Source organism: Phocoena sinus, chromosome 15 (assembly GCF_008692025.1).
Source record: "Phocoena sinus isolate mPhoSin1 chromosome 15, mPhoSin1.pri, whole genome shotgun sequence".
Classification (NCBI taxonomy): Eukaryota; Metazoa; Chordata; class Mammalia; order Artiodactyla; family Phocoenidae; genus Phocoena; species Phocoena sinus.
The window spans coordinates 57,773,060-57,782,734 of NC_045777.1; the positions used below are offsets into that span (position 1 = coordinate 57,773,060).

Genomic DNA, 9,675 nt, shown 5'->3' on the forward strand with positions numbered 1-9,675 from the left:
ATATTACTTATCCTCAGTATTATAATGAAAGAGTTAGGCATTGTAGGTTCAAGACAGTACAAGGCTGTAAATCTCCCTGTGTCCATCAGAGACAGCCTTCTGGGTTGGATGGACCCCAATCGGGGGCTATGCTTCCGTACAATAGAGGCCAGCGTTGCAGACCTCTATACAGCCAAATGATGACCAAGCTGACGAACCACTTATTTGAAACACAACTTATCATCATATAATTTCAGCAGAAATTAGTTTAGTACAATGGGAACTGATCCAGAGTGTTAGCGTTGGAAAGACATCGAGCTTACCCAATAATGACTGGCGAGCAGGCAAGGAGGAACAGGTGTTTCAAACAAGATCAGGTTTGAAATTCTGCAATTGGGTTCATCCAGGATTTGGAAACTGAGAGAAAGGAAAATAATATGTTATTGAGCACCCGCCAGATAGTCTCAAACATATTTTTGCCTTTAGTATGAGTAGTCTATAGGGAAGAAATTATCTGCTTCATTTTACAGGTGATGAGGGTGAAGTTAAGGAAGATGAGCTCAGAAAAGGTAAGTGACCTGCCCAGGACCCCCAGGGCTAATCCAACCTCTGGATGAATTTGGTAGCTGGGAGAGTCCTAGGCGTCTACCATGATGGGACTGTAATATGTGTATATAAAAGGAATCTCACCCAAAAAGAAGGAAATGAGGAGAATGGATGAGTGAGAACAGGAGCCAAACAACCTTGATTTAAAAACTTTGACACTTGGCTCAACTTGTATCACATAATATGTTTCCGGACTTCCCTGGTGGCGCAGTGGTTGAGAGTCCGCCTGCCGATGCAGGGGACGCGGATTCGTGCCCCGGTCCGGGAAGATCCCACATGCCGCGGAGCGGCTGGGCCCTTGAGCCATGGCCGCTGAGCCTGCGCGTCGGGAGCCTGTGCTCCGCAACGGGAGAGGCCACAACAGTGAGAGGCCCGCGTACCGCAAAAATAATAATAAATAATATGTTTCCAAGAAAAAAAAATGTTTAGGGAGATGTATCCTGAACCCCCTAATGGGAAAGAAGAAATAAAAGGCGGACACCTTCTTCTTTGTTTAAATTTTACTGTGGTAAGAACACTGAGTATAAGCTCTACCACCTTGCAAGATTTCTTTCCAGGATACATTCAGTATAGTCGTGTATAGACACTGTGTTGTACAGCAGATCTTTAGGACTTATTCATCTTGCATGACTGAAAGTTTATACCTATTGATCAGCAGCTCTCCGTTTCCCCCTCCCCCGGGCCCTGGCAACCACCATGCTATTCTTTGCTTGAGTTTGACCCTTTTAGACAGTTCGTATGCATGGAGTCATATGGTGTTTGTTGTTCTGTGACAGGTTTAATTCACTTAGCATAAGGTCCTCAATGTTCATTTATGTTGTCACACATTGCAAGGTTTTCTTCTTTTTCCGGGTGGGATAATACTCTATTGCATGTATATACCACATTTTCATTATCCATTCATCCATCAATTGGACATTAGGTCGTTTCCCACATTTTGGCTACTGTGAATAAGGCTGCAATGAACATGGGAGTGCTAATATCTCTTTGAGATCCTGATTTCAATTCTTTTGAATAAATACCCAGAAATGGGATTGCAGGATCATGTAGTAGTTCTATTTTTAACTTTTTTTCTTTAAAATTTTTTAAAATTTAATTTTTAATTGTATATTGGGGTATAGTTGATTTACATTGTTAGTTTCAGGTGTACAGCAAAGAGGTTCAGTTATACGTATACATATATTTACTCTTTCAAATTCTTTTCCCATACAGGTTATTACAGAATATTGAGTAGAGTTCCTTGTGCTATACAGTAGGTCCTTGTTGATTATCTATTTTATATATAATAGTGTGTATCTGTTAAGCCCAACCTCCTAATTTATCTCTGCCCCCGACCCTCCCCCTTTGATAACCATAAGTTTGTTTTTTATGTCTGTAAGTCTGTTTCTGTTTTGTAAATAAGTTCATTTGTATCATCCTTTTTAGATTCCACATATAAGTGATATCATATGATATTTGTCTTTTCTGTCTGACTTACTTCACTCAGTATGATAATCTCTAGGTCCATCCACATTGCTGCCAATGGCATTAGTTCATTCTCTTTTATGGCTGAGTAATATTCCCTTGTATATATGTACCACATCTTCTTTATCCATTCATCCATCCTTGGACACTTAGGCTGCTTCCATGTCTTGGCTACTTTTTGAGGAACCTCCATACTGTTTTTCATAGTGACCACACCATTTTGCATTCCTACCAATAGTGGACCAGGGGTTCTAATTTTTCCACAAACTTGCCAACACTTGCTGTCTTTTTTTTTAATGACAGGCATTCTAACAGGTGTGAAGTGGTGTCTCATTGTGGTTTTGATTTGCATTTCCCTGTTGATTAGTGACATTGAACATCTTTTCCTGTACTCGTTGGCCATTTATATGTCTTCTTTGGAGAAATGTCTATTCAAGTCTTTTGTCCACTTTTTAATCGGGTTATTAGAAAAGCACAGGCAACAAAAGCAAAAATAGACAAGTAGGAGTACATCAAGCTAAAAAGCTTCTGCATATCAAATGAAATAATCAGTAGGATAAAAAGGCAACGTGAGAAATGGAAAAAATATTTGCAAACTATGTATCGGATAATGGGTTAATTTCCAAAAGATACCTTCCATTTTTAGAGTGGGCATTAATCATTTTCTTGATAGCCTCTATATTGATATTTTTCATTCAGATTTTTAAAATTGATCACTTAAAATTGAATGTCAGAGGTTGCTAAGGTCTTTCTTTCTTTCTTTCTTTCTTTCCTTCCTTCCTTCCTTCCTTTCTTTCCCTTCCTCCCTCCCTCTCTCCCTCTCTCTCTTTCTCCCTTTCTTCCTTCCTTCCTTCCTTCCTTCCTTTCTTTCTTTCTTTCTTTCTTCCTTCCTTCCTTCCTTTCTTTCCCTCCCACTCTCCCTCCCTCTCTCCCTTTCTCTCTCTCTCCCTTTCTTTCTTCCTTTCTTTCTTTTCTTTCTTTCTTTCTTTCTTTCTTTCTTTCTTTCTTTCTTTCTTTCTTTCTTTCTTTCTTTCTTTCTTTCTTTATTACAATGTTTCTATCTCAGCTTACTCCAAACAGGATTTGAGGCAGGTATGAAAGATATATGCAATACTTCAGGTATAATAAATTATAATCAATTAATTAAAATATGCAAACAGAAAACACCTCAACAGAATAAACAATAAAGGGAGAGAGAACCAGGAGCAAGATTTGTTACACAAAATCCACACCAAGGAGTCCTAGACATTTGCTGGAGATTTGCTTCTGCACGTCCCAGCATCTAGAAGAGGCAAAGACAGTTATGAGTTTCATGTCTATACACAGAAGCAAACAACAGTGGCACTGACCATCAATCATGCACAAACTAAGTACCGGGCTTCTATATATATTACCTCATCTAATCCTCACAACAAAATGCAAGCTAAGTATTATCTTATGCGTTGGAAAATGAAAGAGGTACCCAACCTGAGAGCTGAGAGATAGAAAGTGGTAAGGAGGAAATTCACATCCAGGTCTGATCTCTCCAAGACCTGCCCGCTTCTCGTCGCACTGAGCTGCACTTCTCCACTATCAGCTGCCCTGCAAATGTACAACCGTCTCTCGTACCGAAAGCCGAAAAGAATTTCTCGAGGGCTTCTCAGAGGGAGGGCCCTGTGTTAAGTAATGAGCGTGGCTGTCAACAACAGCCTTCCAGCGAACACAGAAACAGTTTATGGGTTATTTCTCACCTTGTATTTTGGTCCCTAAATACAAGTGGGTGGCACCATGCCAAGGTAAAGTTTGGCAAGAAAGCGTCCTATAGGGAGATATCCAAGACATGACAGGTCATTGCTATTTTATTCTTTAAACTGATGTAAAGTACTCCAACAGAGAGGCTTCTGGTCAACAGCACTGTCACGGAGGCCCCAGCAATCCTAGTCTACATTCTACCTCTGGCATCTGACTAATGAGCTCCTAAGAGGAGCTCTGCTTCAGTTAGTACCTGCAGGGAGATAATGAGCTGCAGCCTGGACTGAAGTTAATTACCCAGGTTAGAGGCAGAGGGAAGCTGGGCTGAACCCATTTCAGCCAGACACAGAGCTGTCAAGAACAAGAGCGAGACAAGCTGTCGCGAGGAACCTGCAAAAGGGAAGTAGGAACAGTGAGATGTGCTTGGGAGGTTGTGAATTTCAATCAAGCACGGTCTTTTTTTTTTTTTTAAAGAAGATGTTGGGGGTAGGAGTTTATTAATTAATTAATTTATTTTTGCTGTGTTGGGTCTTCGTTTCTGTGCGAGGGCTTTCTCTAGTTGTGGCAAGTGGGGTCCACTCTTCATCGCGGTGCGCGGGCCTCTCACTATCGTGTCCTCTCTTGTTGTGGAGCACAGGCTCCAGACGCGCAGGCTCAGTAGTTGTGGCTCACGGACCTAGCTGCTCCGCGGCATGTGGGATCCTCCCAGAGCAGGGCTTGAACCCGTGTCCCCTGCATTAGCAGGCAGATTCTCAACCACTGCACCACTAGGGAAGCCCCAAGCACGGCCTTAATTAGGACTGAAACAGCTTAAAAAAAAAAAAATCCTCATGTACTCCCATAAGTACCAGCAAGACACATCACAATCTCAGCCTGATCCTAGATCCTGGTACTCTTCAGCCATTTATTAATGAAACATCCACTATGCAGCAGGGCCAGGCTCTGGGAACCAGACTGAACCCTGCTCTCGTGAAGTCTGCTTCTAGGATGTCTGGGCTCTGTCCCTACTCTGGGCAGCTGAGAGAAACGACCTCAGGAAGGGAGGAAGTATGCCCCAGTGGATGGAGGTGAAGGTGTCCAGCTTCCTTGAGTGGCACGCACTTGACATCCATAAGCCTCTAAACCCCAAATTCTGGGGACGAGGGACTAGCCTCCCCATCGTGTTGGTGGGTAGCTAAGGATGGAATTGGAATCTGGTTCGGCTATAAACCCCAATTCATTCCATAGCATCTCACTGCTCCTTGACTAGACGATCAAGGGATCTAAGTCATTGATCCCGTTCCTGCATTGAAAATGCCTCTCTGGAACTATTTGTAACCTTTTCCTTTCTTGGGAGAATCTCAAATGAAATAAAACCCCTGCCCTTTGTTATACAAATATGACATGATGTTCACATACCAGTGGTTATTTTTACACCAGCCTTGCTTATTCAAATCCCCAGTGAGGAGTAGAGATGGCACCAGCAACCTCAACATCAAAACACAACAGAGGATCCAGAAAACAATGTCGCCAACATTGCTCAAAGCAAACTGTAGCCTCTGAGGTCTGCGTTGGAGGCGAATTATGTCACACTTTGCACCCAACTGAAGAAGGAGACGAGAAGAAGCGTGAGGAAGCAGGTGAGAGAAGGGGAGGCTGACTGCCCAACTGTGGAGGATACAGAAAACCATGAACAGCAGACAGGGCTCAAAAGGCTCGTCTTTCCTACAAGCCAGCCTACTCAGCTGGATATTTCCAAAGCCTCACCGTATCATTGAACTTGGTGAAGTTCCCAGAGGTGCCGTGTGCTGAAGAATATTAATAAATCAGGGTTACCTGGGTATAACATTATTTGTATCGAGGTTCAATATTCATAAAACACGATCGGTATGGGGGAAAATCTTGCTTTTTTTCCTGCAGTGTTGACCCTACTTACCAACATTCTGGCAGACATTTGACATTATCTCAAGGAAAATGGCCATGAATGCCCATCCACTAACATAATGAATTTTTTTTTTTTTTTTTGCGGTATGCGGGCCTCTCACTGTTGTGGCCTCTCCCGTTGCGGAGCACAGGCTCTGGACGCGCAGGCTCAGCGGCCATGGCTCACGGGCCCAGCCGCTCCACGGCATGTGGGATCTTCCTGGACCGGGGCACGAACCCATGTCCCCTGCATCGGCAGGCGGACCCTCAACCACTGCGCCACCAGGGAAGCCCCATAATGAATTTTAATTTTATTTCTTTGGGCGCTTCTGTGGTCCCAACTACTTGCTTTAACATACCTGTGTTATTTCCATTCATCCTTCAAATAGGTGCTTAGGGCCATTGATTATGAAAAATATAGACTAACAAGGCATCTTCAAAGCAGAGTGCTGAATGGAATGGTGGTGCGGCAAACTTTGGGAGCATCAAAGGTGAACTCACCTCTGATCCCTTTTGTTACGTGGGCTGCCACAGTGATGACAGCTTAGGGTGGAAGGAGACTGGATAATGACAATAATAGATACCATTTCAAGAGAACTTACTACGTGCCAGGCGCTATGCTTTCCACCTTTAACCCTCAGAAAGACCCCATGGTCTGCTAAGTTGTTGAGCAGACCATGTTGTTGTGTCCAAGAGGAAACTGAGACACAAGAAGTTATGTGACTTGCACAAAGTCCCATATCTAGAGAATGACACAAACCAGGATTCATAATCCATGTGGTCTGGCTCCAGAGCTGTCACTGACCTATTGAATATTTGCTGCGTGGAGAAGGTGGTCAGATTTGAAGGTGCTTACAAAATGGATGCATATTTTCCTTTCTGATTCCTGTAATAGGATAAATATGCCGTGAGCCTGTCCCACCCTTTGGAAACCAACGTGGTCTCTTATAATGTTAACCTGGAACCACAGAGAGACAGCCATTACTTGGAGGATGGCTCCAAGTACACACAATGCCTTGAGACATGAAGAAAAGTTGGATTCTTCCCTCATAAACTGTTTTGAAGGCAAGAAGCCAGCAAGGCAGAAACCTGTGGGGTTGAGGGAAGGATAAAGAAAGAAGAAAGTATATGTTTTGTGGTTCCATGATGAGCACTTGGAGGCATCCCACAACTCTATGTAGAAGTTCACAGGTATCATCCTTTCCTACAACACAATATCGAATTGTTCAAGATCTACTCAAAGATAATATATGACCATACGACCCAGCCATTCCACATCTAGGTATTTATTCAAAAGAAATAAAAATGTATATCCATACAAAGACTTGTAGATGAATGCTCATAGCATCTTCCTATACCATAGCTCCAAACCAAGAACAACCCAGCTGTCCATCAACAGGTGACTGGATGAACACACTGCTAGATCTATTACCCATATGATGCAATGCTGTGCAGCAATAAGAGGCAATGAACTTTTGATATCTTCAACAGCGACAATGAATCTCAAAAATAACTATGCCAAGTGAAAGAAGTAAGACAAAAAAAGAGCACACACGGTATGATTCTATTGATCTAAAATCACAGAAGATGCAAACTAACCTATAATGACCAGTGTTTTCCTGAGGATGGGAGGGAGGGAGCATGGAGGGGATTGCAAAGGGACAAGAGGAAACTTTTGGGGGGATTCATGTGCTCATGATCTGAATTGTGGTGATGGTTTCACAGGTGGATATGCATGTCAAAACTATTCTAACTGTGGGCTTCCCCGGTGGTGCAGTGGTTAAGAATCCACCTGCCAATGCAGGGGACACGGGTTCGAGCCCTGGTCTGGGAAGATCCCACATGCTGCAGAGCAACTAAGCCTGTGTGCCACAACTACTGAGCCTGTGCTCTAGAGCCTGCGAGCCACAACTACTGAGCCTGCTCTCTGGAGCCCATGAGCCACAACTACTGAAGCCCGAGTGCCACAACTACTGAAGTCTGCACGCCTAGAGCCCATGCTCCCAGCAAGAGAAGCCACTGCAATGAGAAGCCCATGCACCGCAACAAAGAGTAGCCCCCACTCGCTGCAACTAGAGAAAGCCCGCGCGCAGCAACAAAGACCAAACACAGCCAAAAATAAATAAATTAATTAAATAAATTTATTTAAAAAAACTATTCTAAGTGTACACTTGGAACAGTGTGGTTTACTGTATATCAGTTACATCTCAATAAGGATGTTAAATAAGAGAGTGCATAGGTCTTCTGATGGAGGAAAATGCCAGACCAGGAGTTATGAACCCAGGGGTATGATGGCAGAACCTTAACTCGGAATGATTAGGTTAGAGGAAGGAGAACAAATAGAAGAATAAATAGAACAAAGCTAGGAGACCAGACAGAAGGCAACGCTGTAACCTGGCTGAAGGATGCTGAAGACTGAACTAAGCCAGAGGCCACAAGGAACTGGGGGAGGAGATAGAAGTCAAGGGACAGAGTCCAGGAATGGGTGGTGGGAGCAGTCAGACGAGGAGCAGCAACAAAGGTGCAGTGGGGGGCAAATCAGAAGTGCCCCCGTGGTTCAGAAGTTTCCACTGATGCTCTTCATAGCCAGTGAGAGCTAAGTCACAAGAAGATCTGACTGTGGGGACATACAGTTTCCACAAAGAGCTTTGCTCTTCCTTTTCATACTAGAGCTTTTGTGTCATTTAACTGGGCAGTGCAGGCCACCAGGATCACCTGAGCCAGGAGAGAACCCAAACATCACTAGTAATTCAACCAGCGTGCTCTTCTTCCAGTTAATTCCACAGCCTTTTGACAACCTGGCATTCACAGCTCAGAAATCCTCCCAAAGTCTCCTGCCACTCCCCTGCCTCATGCACTCTCTCTGTAATGAACACTGCTTCCTTCCTCGAGAAAGTCTCCCTCACAAAGCAATTGCAATACTGCCAGCTACTCCCCAGAAATGAGAGAGACCTAGGGAGCAGGCTGGGGGCATCCAGTACCCCTCGGTAACCAACCACTCCTCAGCCCCTGGAAGAGAACAGAAACTCAATATACCTTATGACCACATCTCCACACAAAAGAAACTCTCTAGGCAACTTGTCTTAACACATCAATGTTACAGATGTGTCTCAGCAAAGGAGGGCAAACAGTTCTAATGAAAGTGGGGACTGACACGGAGCTCACACATGACAATGGGTTTGTCATTGATCAACAGTGAAGCAGGGTGACTGACTCATGCCTGTTATGTCTATTGTCAGAAAAAGAGTTTGCACTTCTTTCTTGGGTTCTTAGAGCTAGAAAAGATTTTTGGCGTAATCTAGTCAACCATCAGTGAGTGCAAGGCAAGGCATTATGGAATCCCAAGGAACAATGGTGGAGCTTCAATGCTATAGGTTGCAGGAGATGGAGAGAGTCACGCGGTGAGAGTGGGCAGGCCCCAAATCACCAAGGGACTGGTGTGCTCACCTAAGGAGTTTTAATTCTCTCCTGAAAGCTGGGGAGTGACGTTCTCAGATCTGTGCTCTGAAAGTCACGATGGCAAACTTGAATAAAATGCAGCCAGTTAAGAGACAGGGAGACCCTAAAACACCAAAGTCTGGTCTAATGTCACAGAGATAATTAGGGATGAAGAAAGGGGGAATTCCCTGGTGGTCCAGTGGTTAGGACTTGGCGCTTTCATTGCCATGGTCCCAGGTTCAATCCCTGGTCGGGGAACTGAGATCCCATAAGCTGCGTGGCACGGCCAAAAAAATAAATGAATAAATTAAAAAAAATATACCAAAAGAAAAGAGGAAGGGCTAGTATGGGTACAGTACGATGCTGGCTGGCTCACCAAGGCCATCCCCTCCAATCTGCTCACCTTCATGGCTCTGTTCTGTGCCTGCAGCTCATCTTCCTCCCTGGTCCTTCCTTGTGACTTCCAGAGGTGCTAATTCATTGGGTGTGCTGCTTCAGGCACTGGCTTCTTCTTGATCAGCCTAAGCCAGGACCTCCTGCATTGTTTCCTTAGCT

The 9,675-nt window shown here is 44.1% G+C and overlaps 1 non-coding gene across 1 annotated transcript; it reads left to right on the top strand.

The window, feature by feature from the left end:
• Positions 1 to 9,305: 9,305 nt before the first annotated feature.
• Positions 9,306 to 9,378, top strand: TRNAE-UUC. The gene has a single exon. It is a non-coding gene; the product is annotated as a tRNA-Glu (tRNA).
• The last annotated feature ends 297 nt before the right edge of the window (positions 9,379 to 9,675 follow it).